The sequence below is a fragment of the Mus caroli genome, unplaced genomic scaffold, assembly GCF_978045245.1.
Source record: "Mus caroli unplaced genomic scaffold, Mus_caroli_1 scaffold_44, whole genome shotgun sequence".
Taxonomy (NCBI): domain Eukaryota; kingdom Metazoa; phylum Chordata; class Mammalia; order Rodentia; family Muridae; genus Mus; species Mus caroli.
The window spans coordinates 1,155,979-1,175,708 of NW_028227299.1; positions in this window are offsets into that span (position 1 = coordinate 1,155,979).

The following is a 19,730-nucleotide window of genomic DNA, read 5'->3' on the forward strand; positions in this document are numbered from 1 at the left end:
TGAGAAAAATGACTTTACAATAATGTTTTTTCTGGCAAAAGAATTGTCTTGGGCACAACTAATTTTTAATTATCAATTAATAACAATTATAAAATCTTTCTTTATTTTTTGTAAAACCTTTTGCTAAAACCATAAGTAATAAAAGGATATTGTCTCTGAATCTCTTGGGTGAGAGTAAGGATTTAAGGTAAACTTCACTTGAGATAAAATACTTTATACTTAGGAAACAATATATACTGAAAGATTCTTGGCTTCTTGGAAGCAATAAGAATTTTTCTTACATAATGTAAAGCTATATTAGCCATACCTAGAGGCAAAATTTTCTAGTGATTACCAGTTTACTAGAAGCAAAAATCTTTGAATTTAAGCATTATTAAACATCTGAATAGATCTGCAACACTGTTAAAAATAAATTTTTTTGAACACAGGGGAAAACTTTCTTAGGCACAACTCACAGAGCCACAAGTTGCTCTGGCGCTGCCCAGAGCTCTGTATTGACTCAAAGGTAAAATACTTTTTAATCTGAGCATCAATCTTAAATTTGCAATCAAACTGCAAGCTGCAGTCAACAGAACAATGACAGTTTTAATCATAACTTTTAAGTTTCTTGTGCAACATTAGGATAATACCTACAACCTTGAGAAAGCAAAACCTAAGTTTAAAACAATTTATCATCTTTAAAATCAATATTAGAAGCATTACTATCATATTACGAAGTTTGGATGTCAATTAATACCTATGAATACCTATTAAAGCAAGCTTTAATGCTTTAATAAAGAGGCATTGCTTTAAATGTTATCTTAAATTTTACTATTTAGGATAGGAACCGCATTAATTATTATTTAAACTAGAAATATCTTTAGAGACCCAGCCTCTTGGCCTGCCTTATGCCACGTGTTGGAAGGACTCTAAACTTGAGTTATCAAATTTAACACTAACCATCTGTAGCAATGTAACAATTATTAATCTTAACCAACAACTTATGAGCTGAATGTAAAAACATGGAGAGCACATTATCAATAAAAAGGAACCAAATGAATAGTTACTTTTAGACCAATCAGAGAATATTAATTTTTGTAGCTACAATCATAGAATAAAAAACACTTTACCATTGTCAAACACATTAATCATGAACCATTTATCAGCTTTTTTACTCCGAAACTAAGAGGCTGTTTCTTCTTCTTTGAACCATGGGCAACAGCTATCTATCTTAAATTTCTTACTAATTGTACTTTAAGCCTTACTCCTCTGGCCTGAAACAACTCCTGAAAACTAAGGGCAACTGCCTGATTCATAACTTTAAACCCTTTCTTCTTCCACCTGAAGCAGCTTTCTAAAAAGCTGGGGCTGACCTGCCTGTTTCCAGTTCTAGTTCCAATTAACATGCTGCTGACACAAGCAGAACCAGCGTTGGGTTAGCACTGATTTAAGCTTAATTCGTATCCTACAGTATCCTCAGCAACACTTTACAAAACTGAAATTTTAAGCTAGCAAGCTAGCATGTGTACCTGTCCGTTGCTCCGGTGCCCTATACGAAGATCCTTTCCTGTGGAGCTCCACACCAGCAGCGTTTCTCTTAGCATCCCTCTGCCATTCTTCAGGTCCCTGTTTGGCACTAGGAAGTGAAACAAATAACAAGGGTTATTAAAAAAAAAACACATGGAGATGAAAGACAATGAGGAAAAAGCATAGCAAACAGGACAAGAGTCCTTAGAGGGAAAATTATAATTATAATTGTACACATTAAAAAATAAAAGATCTGAGTGATATCTTAACCTTATGACTTGTAGAGTGGTGAATAGCAGGTTCAAGGTATTGTTCAAATGAATGGGAAAACATGGGAGGAAGCCTTTAACTGTGAAGAAATGTACAAGGAAAAACAAGAAAGAAGGAAAGAGAGGGGATAAATAACACTAAGGACATCTGAAAAAGATATAGGGAATCATTATTTTATGTTTACCTAAATTTACATATAATGTGTATATATGTGTATGCATAGATATAGTTTAAATTAAGTAAAAGTAAAGTAAAGTCTTAAGGTAGTAAAACTACCCTCCCTACAAGCTATATACTGTCTTACAAATATTGCAGGACTAAACAGAAGCAACTTTCTAAATTGTTTTTCAGGGACTCCAAGTAATCCTCTAAAACAATATACACTATTGCTGGTATGTTCCTGGGTGTATGCTAGAATTTAAAGTCCCCATGGAAGGAGTTACAGAGACAAAGTTTGGAGCTGAGACGAAAGGATGGATCATCTAGAGACTGCCATATCCGGGGATCCATCCCATAATCAGCCTTCAAATGCTGATACCATTGCATACACTAGCAAAATTGGGACCCCGCTGTCTCTTGTGAGACTATGCTGGGGCAGGTATGAGTCAGGGAAGCTGAGAGTTCTACATCTTTATCTGAAGGCTGCAATGACAAGACTGGCTTGTAGGCAGCTAAGATAAGGGTCTTAAAACCCATGCTAACAGTGATGCACTTACTTCAACAAGGCCACACCTCCTAAGTTGCCACACCTTGGGACAAGCATGTATAAACCATCAAATTCCACTCCCTTGTTCCCATAGGCTTCTTCAAACAAATGAGTCTATTCTTCAAACAAATGAGTCTATGGGGGCCATACGTAAACATAGCATATTGCAAAATATATTTAATCTAACTTTAAAAGTTCCCATAGTGTTAAAAGTTCAAACTTCAAGGTTTCTTTTAAGATCAATTAGTCACTTAATTGTAATTCTGTGGGGTGGTGGGTTGTGCACAGACAAACCTGGTCCCTGGTCAAGCAAAGGTCTGGGACCCTGGTGACCTAAAGGGTGGTGACTTCCACCTGCATGGGACAGAAAGTGTTTGGACATGCCTCCTGGGCCTCTGGCTCCTGTCATGTAGCTACAGCCTCCCACAGCCCCCTGCAGAGAGGTATGTGGCCATCAGTCACACAGAAGCAGCACCAAGCCGTCCCACATGCAAATAAGGTTTCCCCAAACTCTCAAACCAAACCAATTAGAAGTGCCTATTGTCAGACCCTTACTGTATATAAGAATCCTATCTGGAAGGATTGGGTGTGTGTTTGAGAACTACTACATCATCTGAGCTTTCTGTTCTAAGAACTGTCACACTTGGGAAGACATTTGCTCTCCTGAAGTGCTGCCTGAGGCTCACTAGCTAGTCAATCTCTCATCAGCCCAGAGCAACCTGTCTCAGTGCACAGTGGCTCAGAGTAAACATGTAATCTGGAAGGCACTGCAGAGATGGAGGTGGAGCCAACTGCAGCAGCTCTCTGATGGAACTCTCACACTGGGTCGGGTCAGAAATCTACATGGAAAGCCTCTGACACACAGGCGCACATAATCCCATATAAAGTAAAAAAATATTGAACCAAAGCAAGACATAAAAATAGCTGGACAAATTCCAAACTCCACATCCCTATGTCAGATGTCAAAGGACTCTTCAGACCTCCAACTTCAATTGCTGTTGGCAGATACAAACATCATTCTCTGGTCTGGTTTCACTCTCTGTTAGCAGCTCAAGGTATCTCACTGCTCTAGCATCTCTAATATGTTGGGGTCTCCAAGGCAACTTCAACATTACATCTTATTCCAATCCCTAAGACCTATATAGAATCTTCTGGGCTCCTCCAAAGAACTTGTGCCACTTCTCCAGCTCTGCCATTCCACTCCACTCCACTCCACTCCACTCCACTCCACTCCACTCCACTCCACTCCACTCCACTCCACTCCACTCCACTCCACTGCTGCTGCTGTTCTTGGTACTGGCATCTCCAATACACTGGAGACTTCAACTGCAACTAGGCTTCACCAATACCCTCTCATAGGCCCTCTTCATGGTGTCAAGCCAAAAGTACTTTCTGTGATCCCTTCAGTCTTTGGCTTTCAACTGCAACTGAGGCTGCAGTTTTACCAGTGACCTTCCCTGGCTTCTCACAGTGCCAAGCATCGGCTGCTCTTCATAATACTTTCATACATTCAAAACTAGTTTCACCTTGGTGATTCTTATACATTACCATCTTTGTTGTGCTCTTAGAAAACATTTCCTATATCCCCCCTCAGGGATACTAGTCTCTTCTTAATCACTGATAATTTTTTAGCTCCAGCTAACTAGTATCAATTATCTCACTAGTCCCTTCTACTTTTCACTCTAAAACCAGAGCCACATGGCCATAGCTGCCAAGTTCTGTTGCTTGCTGAGACTGGAAAATGGCTTCCTTGTAATAGCATTATCACCACCTTTCTGTTTTTAATGAATTTATACTTTGCCTAAGTTTGGTTATCTTGGAATTTGCTCTGTAGACTGACTTTGAACTCAGAGATCTTTCATGCTTTTCTCCTAAGTACTTGGATTACAGGTGTGGTTGAACATGCCTGAATTTAGGCTGTTCTCTACTTGGAACCTTCTCTGTACAAGGCTGTCCTTAAACTCAGATATCTCCTTGCATCTGTCACCACAACTTAAGCTTTTTTCAACTAGAACTTACTCTTTCCAAGCCTGGCCTTAAACTCAGAGATATCTTTGGATGAAAGTTGTGTAAAACCATGACTGAATCTAAACTTTGTGTGGGAAGCCACATACACCATTACAAAATGGTGCTGGCTACCACTGGGCACCACCCATGAATATGGGTAAACATGTGCGCATGTGCAAAAGAGTTTTATGCTGAGTCACTGCCTGGCCCGAGGCATGCCTTTCCTAGGCCTATATAAACAGCACCAGTTCTGGGGCTTTCGCATTCGCAGTAAAAGCTCTCCCAATAAATGTGTTGCAGAAGGATCCTGTTGTGGCATCTTTCTTGCTGGTGAGACGGGCAGACAAAGTGTGGAAAGCCATTACAGAGGAGTGGCAGTTGGCTACTGCTGGCCACCACACATACATAGGCACTAAAGGTTCTTTTGCCAAGATAAGGTTTTGAGAATTAACCAAAGTTAACCAATCAGATGAGAGACAAGTTAACCAATCAGATGAGAGAGAATGCCTCTCTTAGGCCTATATAAGCAGCACCAGTTCTGGGCTTGGGGTCACTTCGCCTCTGCAATCAAGCTCTCCCAATAAACATGTGCGGAAGGATCCTGTTGCAGAGTCGTTCTTCCTGGCCAGTCAGGCACGCACAAGAAGTGGTGCCGAAAACCCAGGAAAAGAAACATCTTCAGGCATGAGCAAAGACCCCCTGCTACAGGGAGGATTCAGAACTGCATCATGGGTAAGGAGCGGTTAATAAACTGTTCCCATAAAACAGACTGCTGAGAAGGATCCAGCGTGGATTCAGCTGGGGAATGGTGGTACCAGTAAGTATAAAGAAATTAATGTGAGTCTCTAAGAGGCATGCTCTCCTATGAAATAGATCTGATAATTGTCGCTGGGGTTGTGCTGCTTGCTATCTTTCTTGCCTTGATCTTATGCCATAGCCTTAATTGTCAACACCCAAAATGTAAAGACACAAAAGATAGTATAAAAAATAAAAAGCAGAAAATTAAGTCAATTTACCCTCCTCTCGAGGACTGAGTTGTTAGAATTGTCCAGCTCAGAGGATTCAGAATTATCAGCAGGAGAGGAGGAAGATTTAAAGGAGGCTGCTGCTGAGTATGAGGCAGAAAGATCTGATCCAATAGGGAGGAGTTTCAGTGCTCCCCCACCTACTCCACCTTATGCAGATAAGAAAGCAATTGGCAATGGTCACACTTTTTGCACTCCTAGAGGGCTGTGAAAAATATGTCAGGCTTTTCCTGTTTTTCAGGATCATGCTCAACAGCGATATTATGAGCCAATATCATATAAGCAGGTGAAAGAGTTAGCAAAGTCAGTAAGGACCCATAGGAGTTAACTCAGTCCCAAATTGATAGACTGGCTCACAATGCCATGACTCCTTTTGATTGGATGAGTGTGGTAAAGGCATGTCTTACAATGGGACAGTATCTAGATTGGAAGTCTATATGGCATGATCTGTGTTTGAGTCAGGCCCGTGCTAATGCTACTGCAGGGCAACAAGCATGGAGCTTTGAAATGCTTACAGGTCAGGGTATATGGACAAACAATCAATTAACATACCCAGTGCAGGTCTATGATCAAATCAATCAGGCAGCAGTGAAAGCCTGGAAAGCATTGCCTAATCGAGGAGAATTATCTGGTAACTTGACAAAAATTATTCAGGGATATAATGAGCCGTTCTCTGAATTTGTGGTTTGCATGATGGAAGTGGAAGGATGCATATTTAGTGATTCTGAGGCTGCAATGCCATTAATTGAACAATTAGTTTACGAGCAATGTACCAAAGAATGCAGAAATGCTATCACGGCATGGAAAGGGAAAGGACTAGAAGCATGGATGAAAGAAAAAATAGGAGGACCCCATTCAATTGCAGGGTTGGCTGCCTCAGTTTTGATGGCACAAACAAAAGAAATAGCCTGCTATAATTGTGGACAAACAGGTCATATGCAAAAGCAGTGTACAAAGGGTAGAAAGAGTAGGTTTGAAAAGACAGGACCAGGTATTTGCCCAAAATGTGGGAAACGAAGACATTGGGCAAATGAATGTAGATCAGTCAGAGATATAAAACCTCAGTTTAAAGTACAACAGCCAAAAAACGGAATGAAGGGCCCCTGTCCCCAGAGCCCCCAAATGTATGGGGCATTTCAGACCACAGTGTCCATGAGGTCACCCAGAGACCGAGGAGAGCCACTCTGGGTTCAGCAAGATTGGACATCTGTGCCACCTCCAGAGTAATTCTTATACCTCAAATGGGGTGCCAACCTATTTCATCAGATTTTAGAGGTCCCTTACCAAAGGATACAGTGGTCCTACTGTTGGGTAGGTCCTTTTCTGCTTTGAAAGGATTGATGATACATCCCGGAGTTATAGACTCAGATTATGAGAGACAAGTTAAGATTATGTGTTCTGCACCCCGAGGTATCGTAGCCATTTCTCCTGGAGATCGCATTGCTCAATTGCTGATTCTTCCTAGTTTGCATAACATGTTCCCTAGTAGCCAGGATTCCCCAGGAGATAAGTGACTTGGTTCTACAGGAACGAATGTGGCACACATATCTTTAGATTTGGATAATCGTCACACTTTACAAGTAGAAGGAAATCGTCCCACTTTACAAGTAGAAGGAAAAACCTTTCAAGGTATAATGGAAACAGGAGAAGATAAAAGCATTATAACCAGCAATTGGTGGCCTGCTTCTTGGCCTGTTAATCAATCGTCACATAGCTTACAAGGATTAGGATATGAGGCTACCCCAACTATAAGTGCAAAATCCTTACAATGGAAAGATAAAGAAGGAAAGACAGGACTTTTTCAACCTTATGGGGAAGAGATGTCTTGTCAGCCATGAACTTTATACTGACTAATGATTACACTCAGAAAAGCAAGGAAATGATGAAAGGAATGGGATATATACTAGGTCTTGGAAAAAATTTACAAGGCAGAATTTCACCAGTTAAAGCCACAGAAAAAGCAGATTAGAAAGGGCTGGGATTTTTTTCTAGGGGCTGCTGAGGAGCCTTTGCCCATCCTGTGGCGGATGGAGGATGTAGTGTGGGTGCCTCAGTGGCCTTTACCCTCTGAGAAGTTAAAAGCAGCTATAGAATTAGTACAAGAACAATTAGACCTGGGACATGTGGAACACACACAATCACCCTGGAATACCCCTATTTTTGTTGTAAAGAAGGAGATTGTTACATGACCTAAGAGCCATTAATGCACAAATGCAAGTTATGGGTCCTGTACAAAGAGGACTCCCCCTACTTTCAGCTCTACCTAAGGATTGGAGAATTATAGCAGTTAGGATTGTTTCTTTTCCATTCCATTAAATAAGAAAGATCATCCTAGATTTGCATTTACCCTGCCTTCTATTAATCATATGGAGGCTGATAAAAGGTATCAATGGCGGGTATTACCCCAAGGAATGGCAAATAGCCCTACCATATGTCAATTATATGTAGGGAAAGGTATGTTACCAGTTAGAGATCGTTTCTCCTCCTTAAAATTTTGTCACTATATGGACTATATTGTGATTTGTGAACCTGAAGAAGAAAGTATACAGCAAATTTATGGCTTGCTTAATGAAACTTTAAAAAATAATGGCTTGATTGTTGCACCAGAAAAGGTACAGCAGTCTAATGTTAGTCATTTTTTAGGAGCCACTATTACTCTACGGTGTGACACCCCACAAAAGATCATCTAAATGATTTTCAAAATTTATTAGGAGATATAAATTGGATTAGACCTTATTTAAGGATCCCTACTTTGGAATTAAAACCTTTATTTCAAATTTTAGAAGGAGAATCACATATTATCTCATTGAGACAATTAACACCTGAGGCTTCTGATGTTCTTAGGAAGGTGAAAAAGCTATTCAAAAAGCATAGTTAGATCGTATAAATGAGCATATTAAGAACCATAAATTTGCCAATTGCTGTGTTATGGCAAGATGGTCCTTTAGTGTGCATACATCCACATATATCCCCCAATAAGACTATAGAGCAGTATCCCACCATGGTGGCAAATATGGCCCATAAAGGTATAAAAAGTTCAATTACTCACTTTGGAAAAATGCCTGATAGCATAATTGTTCCCTATACTGCCGCACAAATGTAAATGTTATGTGTGACTATAGATGAATGGGCCATTCTTAGATGCAGTTATTCTGGTTTAATTGATAATCATTATCCTAAACATCCTTTATTACATTTTATGCTATTGCATCCAGTGATATTTCCAAAGATAACGGCTAATACTCCTATAAAGGGAGCCATTGATATTTTTACAGATGGATCCAAAACAGGAATTGGAAGTTATGTGATGAATGAAAAGGCTATAACGTTGCAATTTACACCAGGAGCCCCTCAATTAGTAGAATGTTTGGTGGTTTTAGAAGTCTTTAAAAGATTTATATTATCTCTGATTCTGTTTATGTGGTTAATGCTGTACTAGTATTAGAGACTGCCAGAAATTTTAAGCAGTCTAGTCCAGTATCTGAAATTTTGATGAAAATACAAGATTGTATTTTGATGCGTGAGCACCCCTTTTTATATTCAACATACATCATTACCTGGACCTATGGTTAAGGGAAAATATGGTTTTCCTATCACTAAGCTCTATAGACAGTGCTAAGAATTTTCATCAACTTTATCATGTCCCTGCTACTACATTACGACAAAAGTTTAAGCTCATATGAACAGAAGCTCGAGATATTGTCCTACAGTGTGGTAGATGTGTAGAATTTATTAATGCACCTTCCGTGGACGTTAATCCTCACGGATTGTGACCCCTAGATGTTTGGCAAATGGACAACAGGCATATCCCAGCTTTTGGGAAATTTCAATATGTACATGTATCCATCGATACCAGTTCTGGTGTCCTACATGCCTCTTCATTGACAGGGGAAAAAGCAGTTCAATGTCATATCTCACTGCTTGGAGGCTTGGGCTGAAGATAATGGTCCTGCATATACTTCTAAATTTAGCCAATTTTGCAAACAAATGCAAGTGAAACATATTACTGGGATGTCCTATAATCCACAGGGCCAAGGCATCATTGAGAGAGCCCATTGTACTTTGAAACAATATTTGCAAAAACAAAAAGGGGGGATAGAGGCTATGATGCCAAAGATTGCTCTATCCCTTACAATATTTACAAAATTTACTCTTAATTTTTTTAAATTGGATGATGCTGGAAGATCACCAGCTGAAAGGCATGGACAATGGCCTCAATCACCCAATGAAATGGTCAAATGGAAAAATGTCCTTGATAATAAATGGTATGGCCCAGATCCTATATTAGTTAGATCCCGGGGAGCTATTTGTGTTTTTCCGCAGGGTGAAGAAAATCCACTTTGGGTTCTGATGCGACTGACAAGGACCGTGAAAGATCAAGATGAATCCCAAGATGATCCTTACTCCTGATGATTGAGACCGGGATAAGTATATCTTTGTGGGTCATAGTAAGATCATGGCCAGTACCTTTACTGGTACATTCCAATTCTTCTAACTAGCCTTTGTTTTTTGCAAAGGAATGTTTTTTGGATGTGCCTTATGCATGACAAACTCCTCAAGAGCCATGAGTGTATAAGAGTACTAGTTTTCATTTAAATTATACACTATGATTTGTGCAAAATGTGGATAAACCTTTTACACCCTGTATATTTTTTAAAGAAAAAGATTATCTCTAATTGGGCAGATCAAATTAATACTGCTATAAGTATTAATACTGCTATAAGTCAGATAGCAGAAAAATCGTCTGAGGCATTGCTTACCCTGCAAAGGGCAGATTCTCATATCGCCTCAGGGTTAATGTTAGTGAATCAGAGAATGGATATTTTACAACATAATATGTAACAGATGAATTGTGTGGCATCCACTCCGCATGTGTGCACTACTCCCGTTAGGTATATTAATGATTCTTTTATTAGAAGTACAGACCTATCGAATTATCTGAAGGGGAACTGGTTGCAGGAGCTGGAAAGGTTGCAGACGAAGCTGCAGATACAGATCCTGAACCTTAATGGAACCAGAGTGGAACCTGTGACCTTTGGAGACTTTACCTCTTGGCTTTCCTCTGCTTTCTCTTACTTTAAGGAATGGGAGGGAGTGATTTTGTTTGGTGCTGCCATATGCTGTGGACTGGTGTTCATGCTCTGGTTGGTATGCAAATTCAGAACCCAACAAAAACGTGACAAGGTGATTATAACTCAGGCACAATATCATGTTAGCAATACCTTATTAATAAAATAGAGTGACACCAAAAAACTTGATGAATTAATTAACTTGTTCCACATTTTAAAGATGTTGACTAAAACAGCTGATACAGATAACTGATTTACATAAGGAGCATGCATTCCAAGTTCACTGAAACAAGAAAAGAAGAATAAAATGCATACTTCTTTAAAAAAAACATCAAAATTTTATTGGAATGTTTACAGCCTTATTTTTAATAACTAATTAAGAAAACTAATTAAATGTCAACATATTAATGGTTAAACAAATTTAGGCATATCCATACAAATAATAAGTTATTTTGCAATTAAAATATAAATAGTAAAGCTTGTCACATAGTTGAACTTCAAAGACAGTATACAAAGTGAAACAAATCTAATGCAAAGGTATACATATCACATGATGCTAGTTCCATAAAATGTCTAAATTAGGCAACTATTAGAGTTTGGAAGCAGAATCAACAGAAAGTGTGAATATTTGAAGAGAGATATATCAAATCTGATTAGAACATTATAAGATATTCATAGACCAAATTAGCACTTTAATCTACGTCTATATACAATTTCTGTATTTTTACATGAATTAAATATTAAGAAAAATAATAATAAAAGGTTAGGAGAGATAGCTTAGCTGTTAAGAGAACTTTCCTATCTTCTAGATGGACAGGGTTTGTTTCCTAGCACCAATATTGTGGCTCACAACCATTTGATTCTGAGAATCTGATGCTCCTTTGGACCTTGTACACTTCATAGACTAAAAACATGCAGGGAAAATTTCCAAATGAAAGTTTTAAATTAAGAAAAAATATTTGATACATTTCAAAATAGTGTACTCTTATTAACTTCCATTATTATCTCGAGAAGCTTTTGGACAAATAGTCCCTCTTACCAAACAAGCTTCTTTTCTTTGTAGAGGCCTCAATGTTTTTTTGTTTGTTTGTTTGTTTTTTTAGTGTAAACAGCAAGGAAGCAGGGATGGGTGGGTTGGGGAGCACGAGTAGGAGTAAGGGGATGGGGGATTTTTTGAGGGGAAACTAGGAAAGGGGATAACATTTGAAATATAAATAAAGAAAATATCCTATAAAAAATAAAATTAAAGAAAAAAATCTTCCAGGCTTTCATTTTTTAAAACTTCAGATATTTTGCTGCAATCTGTTTCATTTTCTCTTTCTCTAACATGATATTTGTCCTGAAAAATTAGTCATTTCTGGGTATTATTCCAAACTTTAATAAGATCTTAGAATCTACAGTAGCCACACAAAGTCCTATAAATTTGAACTTAAAAATGATACAGCATGCTTCATTATTTTAAATCAAATTCATATAGGCAACATTCAAGCTGTACAATGTTACTTTCAGGTACTTCTTCGAAGTTAATCAAACTAACAATTGCATCATTAGTTTCAAATTTGTAGTATACTCATTGAAGATAGATTAATATTTCCTTAGTGAATTTTAACCTAAAGTCACTTTAGAAGAACTTGAATATTGTCTCAATTAGATTGGCCTGTAATCATGCCTGTGAAAGAACTCCTAATTTTTATTAATAGGGAAAAGTTCTTAGATGTGAAAAAGTACCTAGATGTGAGAATTATAAGAATGCTATTTGAACACGAGCTACTAAACAAGACAGCTCATGGTGTTTCACATGGTTTATACTTCAGTTTCTGCTTGAGTTTCTGCCCTAACTTCACTTAATTATGGAATGTAGTTTAGTGCATAAGCCAGAAATAGACTTTTCTCCTCTAGGTTTTTGTTGTTGTTGATAGTCATTCCATTCGTTTACATCTCAAATGACATCCCATTTCAGGTTATCCCTCCACAAACCTCTCATCCTACAACCTCCCTCTCTTCCCTCCCCTTTGCCTCTAATGAAGGGGCTCCCCTACTCACCCTCTCTCTCACACTCCAGTGCTTCTTTGTCCCCCTATGCTGGGGCATCAAACCTCCAAAGGACCAAAGGTCTCCCCCTCCCATTGATGTCAGGCAAGGTGATCCTCTGCTACATATGTATCTGGAGACATAGATCCCTCCATGTATACTCCTTGGTTGGTGATCTAGTTGGAGCACTGGGGTCTGGCCAGCCAATGTTCTTCCTATGGAGTTTCAATCCCCTTTGCTCCTCCATTTCTTCTGCCTGGTTCCCAACATTCTGATGGTTGACTCCAAGCATTCCTATTTGCATAGGTCAGTTCCTGGCAGAACCTCCCAAGGACTAGCCACACACTAGGTTCCTCTCAACAAGTGCTTCTTGGCAATATCCACACTGCCATATTTGGTGCCTAAAGACAGGATGGGTCCTCAGGTAGGGCAGTCCCAGGATGGATGACCCTTCTTTCAATCTCTGCTCCATTTTATTTCTGTTATTCCTTTAAACAGGAACATTTCTGGGTTAAAAACCTTGAGATGGGTGGGTGGTCCCAATTCTCAACTAGAGGTTCATACCTCTATCTACTGGAGGTGGTCTCTACAGGTTCTATCTCCCCGTTGCTGTGTGTTTCAGCTAAAGTCATCCCCATTGAGTCTTGGAAATGTCTTGCTTCTCTGACATGTTGGACTCTCCAGTTGCTACCTCCAGTTCCTAATCCCCCAATGTTACATATTTTTATTCAATTTTCAGACCCTCTCTACCTCTCTCCTGTCCTCTCCAATACCTGATTCTGCCCTCTTTTGGCTCCCTCCTCTCTTCCTCCTATGTCCCCCCTCTCTCCACCTCCTGTGATCATCCTGTTCCCCTCTCTATACAGGACTAAAGCATGCACAACCTGGTATTCCTTCCTCATTTGGTAACATTCGATCTTCCCCCTCCCTCCATCATCTTGTAGAAAGAAGCAGTCAGGCATGTTTGATAATCAATTGGGTGGCAACGTGGTACACCCAACTTTCATGAGTTCAGAACAGGAAAGAGAGGCTATTTAAGGCAGTTAGAAAGAGAGAAGTGGTGGTGGAGTATGTCAGTTTTACTGGGGCAATTTTACAGAGACAGGTTGCAGGTGAAGACAAAACAAGCCAAAGAGTGAAAAAGACCCAGATTAGAACAGAGTGTCAGAGTTCCATTTGGCCAAGTAGAAAAGTTCAGTGAGAAGCTGAGAAAAGTCAAATTGTTTCAACTTGTAGAAAACTTTGAGCCAGAATCCCTGAATTGAACCAGGCAGCCAGAGCTCAGAAAGAGCAAGAAAGAGTGACCTTATTCAGCAGTAAGCTTCTAAGAGGACATCTGGTGAATAAAAAGCACTTTAACAAAACTATTTTTAAAATTATATATATGTGTGTTCAATTTACTCATTCCTCTGTTCCATTTTTAGCAGATGACCTGTTTATACTGTAAGTTGTATGAGAAGGAATAAAATTTGTTGTATATTATCCATGTGAGAAAATTTTTGAATTATACCACTATTTTGTATGTATGCCAGTAAAAATATCCCTCATTATTTGGTCCCTAGTGAAACCAGAATACATTAGAAAAAACTAGATCTATATGGAGCTTTTGGATTCTGCTTATGGCTAATGTTCATGAAAAGTAATTCTTTACTCTTACAGAAGCTAATTCAACAATTTCAACAGAAAAAGTCAGCTTTAAAAAGAAAAACTTAAGTCTGCTTTAAAAGAATTCCTCAGATAGAAGACCTCTTCGCTTGATTTCAAAATCTTTTAAAGAACTACATAATATGGTTAGTAGCCACAAGATTATAAAATCCTTCTTGTGATAGAATCACATTATGACATATGAAACTCACATTGTAGGTTGGTCAAGTAATGTTGAGGTCATGGAATCAGTAACAATATAGAAGATGACTCAATAGATAATAAAAGAATTTCCTGATCAGCATCTTCAGCATTATAAAAATGTATTATTAAATACTCCATGTAAAATAAGTAATGAACTATGTCATTACATCTTACTCTAAAATAGTTAATTATGACAAATATTCTCTAGTTTACATTCTAATTTTTAGAGTAAAACTCTGCCACAAAAGAAATGAAATTTAGCTTGATTGTTTTATATTTATACTGAATTCATGTAAGTACCTGAATTAACTATGTAACAATTATATCACATGAAAAGATATTATTAAGAAAATTTACAAATAGTACACATCAACCCTAGAAATGGATACATTTCTATTATGAAGAAGTCAATATCCCAAATAAATGAGAACTTATTAGCAAAAAATATAGAAAAAATAACCTGATTTAAAAGACAGATGGGCTGGAGGTGTATAACTCAGTAGTGTGAGCTCGTTTAAGATTCTTCATCCCTTTCAAATTCTCTCTTTCTCTCTCTCTTATATATAACTATAACCATATATGTGTTTCAATGTTAAGGCATAATACTAGATGTATAATTATTACTAAGATCTTGGGTATTCCAAGCTTCTGGGCTAATATCCTCTTATTAGTGAGTGCATATCAAATGTGTTCTTTTGTGATTTGGTTACCTCCAGATCCACCCATTTGCCTAAGAATTTCAGCATGTACTAGTTAATGTATAAACATTAACTAAGTATAATAATAATGTATAAACATCGACAAAGTAATAAAAATAGTACGTACTAATAGCTATTAATTCTCCCCAAGTCTCATAGAAAATTATGGAAGTAAATAAAGAACGTAAAAACCAGAGGAAAGACATAGACTACATGTGAGCTTTATCTGTAATTATCTGCAAAAGACTTATACAAGATTGGGCCATCATGGATGGAAAAGGGGTCCATGATACCTCTCTGAGTGACTGTTGGCAGTTTATTGCTGTTGAGGTAAGGGAGGGTGTGCCATTTTTCACTGATAAGTGCACCTGCTATAGTAAATCTACAAATATCCAGGCAAGAAGCTAATTAAACTAAGTGTAGTGCACACAGAAAGAAGCCATAAAATTGTTGGGGTTCTTGCTGGAAATAAATGTTTTACTGAGTGAGTCATTGGAGACTAGAATGGGAGGTAAAAATTATCAACTTTCATTATATAAACAGATGAAACTGTCAAAGAATAAAAAATTAAAATTTGGAAGATAGAATGTGAAGATATAGCATTTCATGAATATGAATTTGAATATAATATTTACAGCAACACCCACAAAAATAATTATCAAAATTAAAATATTACAAGATTGCATTTCATGATCTAACTTTTGAGTACTTGCATTACAGATTTGTGCCATGACACTGTTCTTTTGCATAATTCTGATTATAATTTTAATAGGACATAAATGTATCTTTTATCCCCCTCTAGTAATCATCTTGGGGTTAACTGCTTACCTAGGCTTAGACCTGGAAGCTTTTACCCTCCATACAATCTAATCTAAGCCTAGAATGTTTTCAGCTTATGAGACTTACTGCCAAATAAACTCACCATTTCTTTTTCATTTTGATCTCTGGCTTGCTGGTTCATTGCAGCTGTTTTGGCTCTGAATTCCTCTCCAAGCTGACTGGTTCGTTCTAATTTGTCTCAGTTTCTTACTAAATTGCTCTCTTTGGCCTCATACTAACTCTGGCCATCTATTATAATCTTCTAGATGCTGCTCATACTTCAGCCAATTTAGACTGTACCTATGTCTTGCTTGCTCTCTCTTTGCACTCAGTCTCTCTGTAACTGTTCCGATAACATTGACTCCATCCTTTCTCCCTGAACTCCCCTAAGTAGATTCCCTTTCCCCTCTCTTCTCATGAGGTTTGGGCATATTCTATTCTGTCAATAATTTCTGATTTGTTGTATTGTCTGCCACTCAATCAGACATCAGTTTCAAATTGGGCGTTTCTTTCTACAAACTAGCTTTGCCTTCATTGTTTGGAATTAAGGGTGTACTAAGGGCATGTCTGTATTCCAGCCAGAGACATTAAATATGTGTGCTAAAGAATAGAACTAAAAACTGTTGTTTTTTTTTTCCAAAAACTAACACAATCTTGTGTTCACAGTGTGATCAAATGTCCTGCAACACAAGGGTACTAAGTAAATGTTATAAATATATATAAAACAACTTATAACAATGAAATGAATTATTTACAAACCTTAATATTATCTCTTATATTGGTTCTCTATAGTCAATAAGAAAATAGTATATAATGTAGAATTGTCTGACATATCCGAACATTTTTATGATTTGTTGTTGTTGATGTTGTTGTTGTTGTTGTGATTGTTTTTCAAAGCAGTTTCTTTGTGTAGCCTTGACTGTCCTGGAATTTCATTTTTAGACAGGGGTGGCCTTGAACTTATAGTCACTTGCCTTTGCCTCTCAAGTATATGCATTATCACCACCCAGTTAAACAAAGATAAGAATTGACCACAAAGTTTTATAAATATAATTAACAACAAATATGCACCATTTTTCAGAAATGGCTAATATTTCTTATGTCATTTTATAAAGCTGGTATCATCCTAATAATGTCAAAATGAAAAATGCTGGCCAAACAATTAGTGGTAAAAATGGATCCTGCTCTTCAATTTTGTCATGTTAAATTTGCCATCTGTGTAAGAATGTTGAGGCCACGCTCTGACCACACAGATCCATGCTGGGCTCCTTCTAGGTGCACTTGCCTTATTGATTTGTTATGTCTTCACACCCTTCTGCAGAAAAAAAAACTTTTTGACTTGCTGAACTATTTTGGGTTGTTTGGATATTTGGGAGATAACCCTCAGACCCAATTTTGATAAGAAATTGAACTTAAATCATTTGATTGTACTTCATAGAAAAACAGTACAGCTTTCTCATATGTATATACCAAGTTTTTATCTCAGTGATTTGTGATATTTCACTAAACTGGTTAGAGATATTAAACAGGCAGATTAAAGCTTGAAGAAAGATGCTGTAATTTTAAGTTAAAAGGAGTGCTAGAAAAGAAATTTAAAATACACAAAATATCATTGCTCAAAGCTTTTTCAGATGTAGAAAAGAAATGACTGTACAATAAAATATACAAACATACATCCTAAAATTCATATGAATATACATATGTGAATATCTATTATATAATATATGCATATATATGTATATGCATGTATAATTAAATACAATTTAATATGAATATCTGATATTTTTTCTATTTAACTTGATTTATTTTACCATTCTACCATTATTTATTGTTAACTTCTCATACTATTGAAAAAATGAGATCCTTCAATATGTATACTTATACATTTAAGCCTAGTATATGTGGATCATGATTTTAAAATTATTCACCTGAAATGAAGATTATATAGCGTTCAGATAGACATTATTTTCTCTCTCTCCTTATAAACTTCACTTAGTTCATAGGCTAATTTGGTCAGCATCATCTTTATTTCAATCACTTATTCATGGTACTTTGAGAAATGTTTACATTTTCATTATGTTATCTTAACTTTTCATTAAAAGTTTTTGTGTTGTCTATTATGTTCATGACTCATATTATAGTAAACTAATTCATTTATTTTTACTACATATTTGTGTGTGTGTGTGTGTGTGTGTGTGTGTGTGTGTGTGTGTGTGTGTGTGTGTTTAAACCAGAAAATTAACACATATGGAGGTCAGAGAATAAATTGTGAGAATTAGTTCTTTTCTTCCACCATGTAATTCTAAGCTCAGGTCATTAGGATTCGTAGTTGTCACCTTCAGTTGATGAGATTTTATTTTCAAATTGTCAATCATTATCATTTTCTTGATACAAATTGTATGCATATCTATGTACATTTATGTTAGATTCCCTCAAGTTCCTTTGGGGAGATTTGTCTCTGTGCTCATTACAGATATAATTTGTTGTTTTTAATTGTCATTATTCTGTTTTATCATTAGAATAATGCTTGTCTCAGAGAAGGAAGTAGAAAACATTTCTTTTATCCAATTTTTTGGAAGAGTTGATAATGGAAAATTCACATTCTTTTGTGATTGGGTTACCTCACTCAGGATGATGCCCTCCAGGTCCATCCATTTGCCTAGGAATTTCATAATTTCATTGTTTTTAATAGCTGAGTAGTACTCCATTGTCTATTTTCTGTATTTTCTGTATCCATTCCTCTGTTTAGGGACATCTGGGTTCTTTCCAGCTACTGGCTTCTATTATGTGTCCTTCTTACCAGTTGGAACATCTTCTGGGTATATGCCCAGGAGAGGTATTGCTGGATCCTCTGGTAGTACTATGTCCAATCACAAAAGAACTCCTCGCACAATATGTACTCACTGATAAGTGGATATAAGCCCAGAAATTTAGAATACCCAAAATATAAGATACAATTTGCTAAGCACATGAAAATCAAGAAGAATGAAGAACAAAGTGTGGACACTTTGCCCCTTCTTAGAATTGGGAACAAAACACCCATGGAAGGAGTTACAGAGACAAAGTTTGGAGCTGAAAGGATGGACCATCCAGAGACTGCCATATCTGGGGATCCATCTCATAGTCAGCTTCCAAACGCTGACACCATTGCATACACTAGCAAGATTTTGTGAGACTATGTCGGGGCCTGTCAAACACAGAAGTGGATGCTCACAGTCAGCTATTGGATGGATCACAAGGCCCCCAATGGAGGAGCTAGAGAAAGTACCCAAAGAGCTAAAGGGATCTTTAGTGGAACAACATCATGAACTAACCAGTACCCCGGAGCTCTTGACTCTAGCTGCCTATGAATCAAAAGTCGGCCATCACTGGAAAGAGAGGCCCATTGGACTTGCAAACTTTATATGCCCCAGGATAGGGGAAAGCCAGGGCTAAAAAGTGGGAGTCAGTGGGTAGGGGTGTGGGGGGGAGGGTATGGGAGACTTTTGGGATAGCATTGGAAATGTAAATGAGGAAAATACCTAATAAAAATATTTTTAAAAAACTGATATCTAATTGAGAAGCAGAACAAGTGACGAATCTCAGAAAGATATGACAAAAATGAATCAGAGGTGGGTTATATACAACTCTCAAGACAAGAGACAGGAAAGAGATAATAGCAGGGCAGAGTGAGTCAGGAATGGAGGGTACTTCTCATTGAAGTTCAGTTGACTTCAGGCAATGAGTTCAGTTGAGTTTGGTGCAGTTTAGT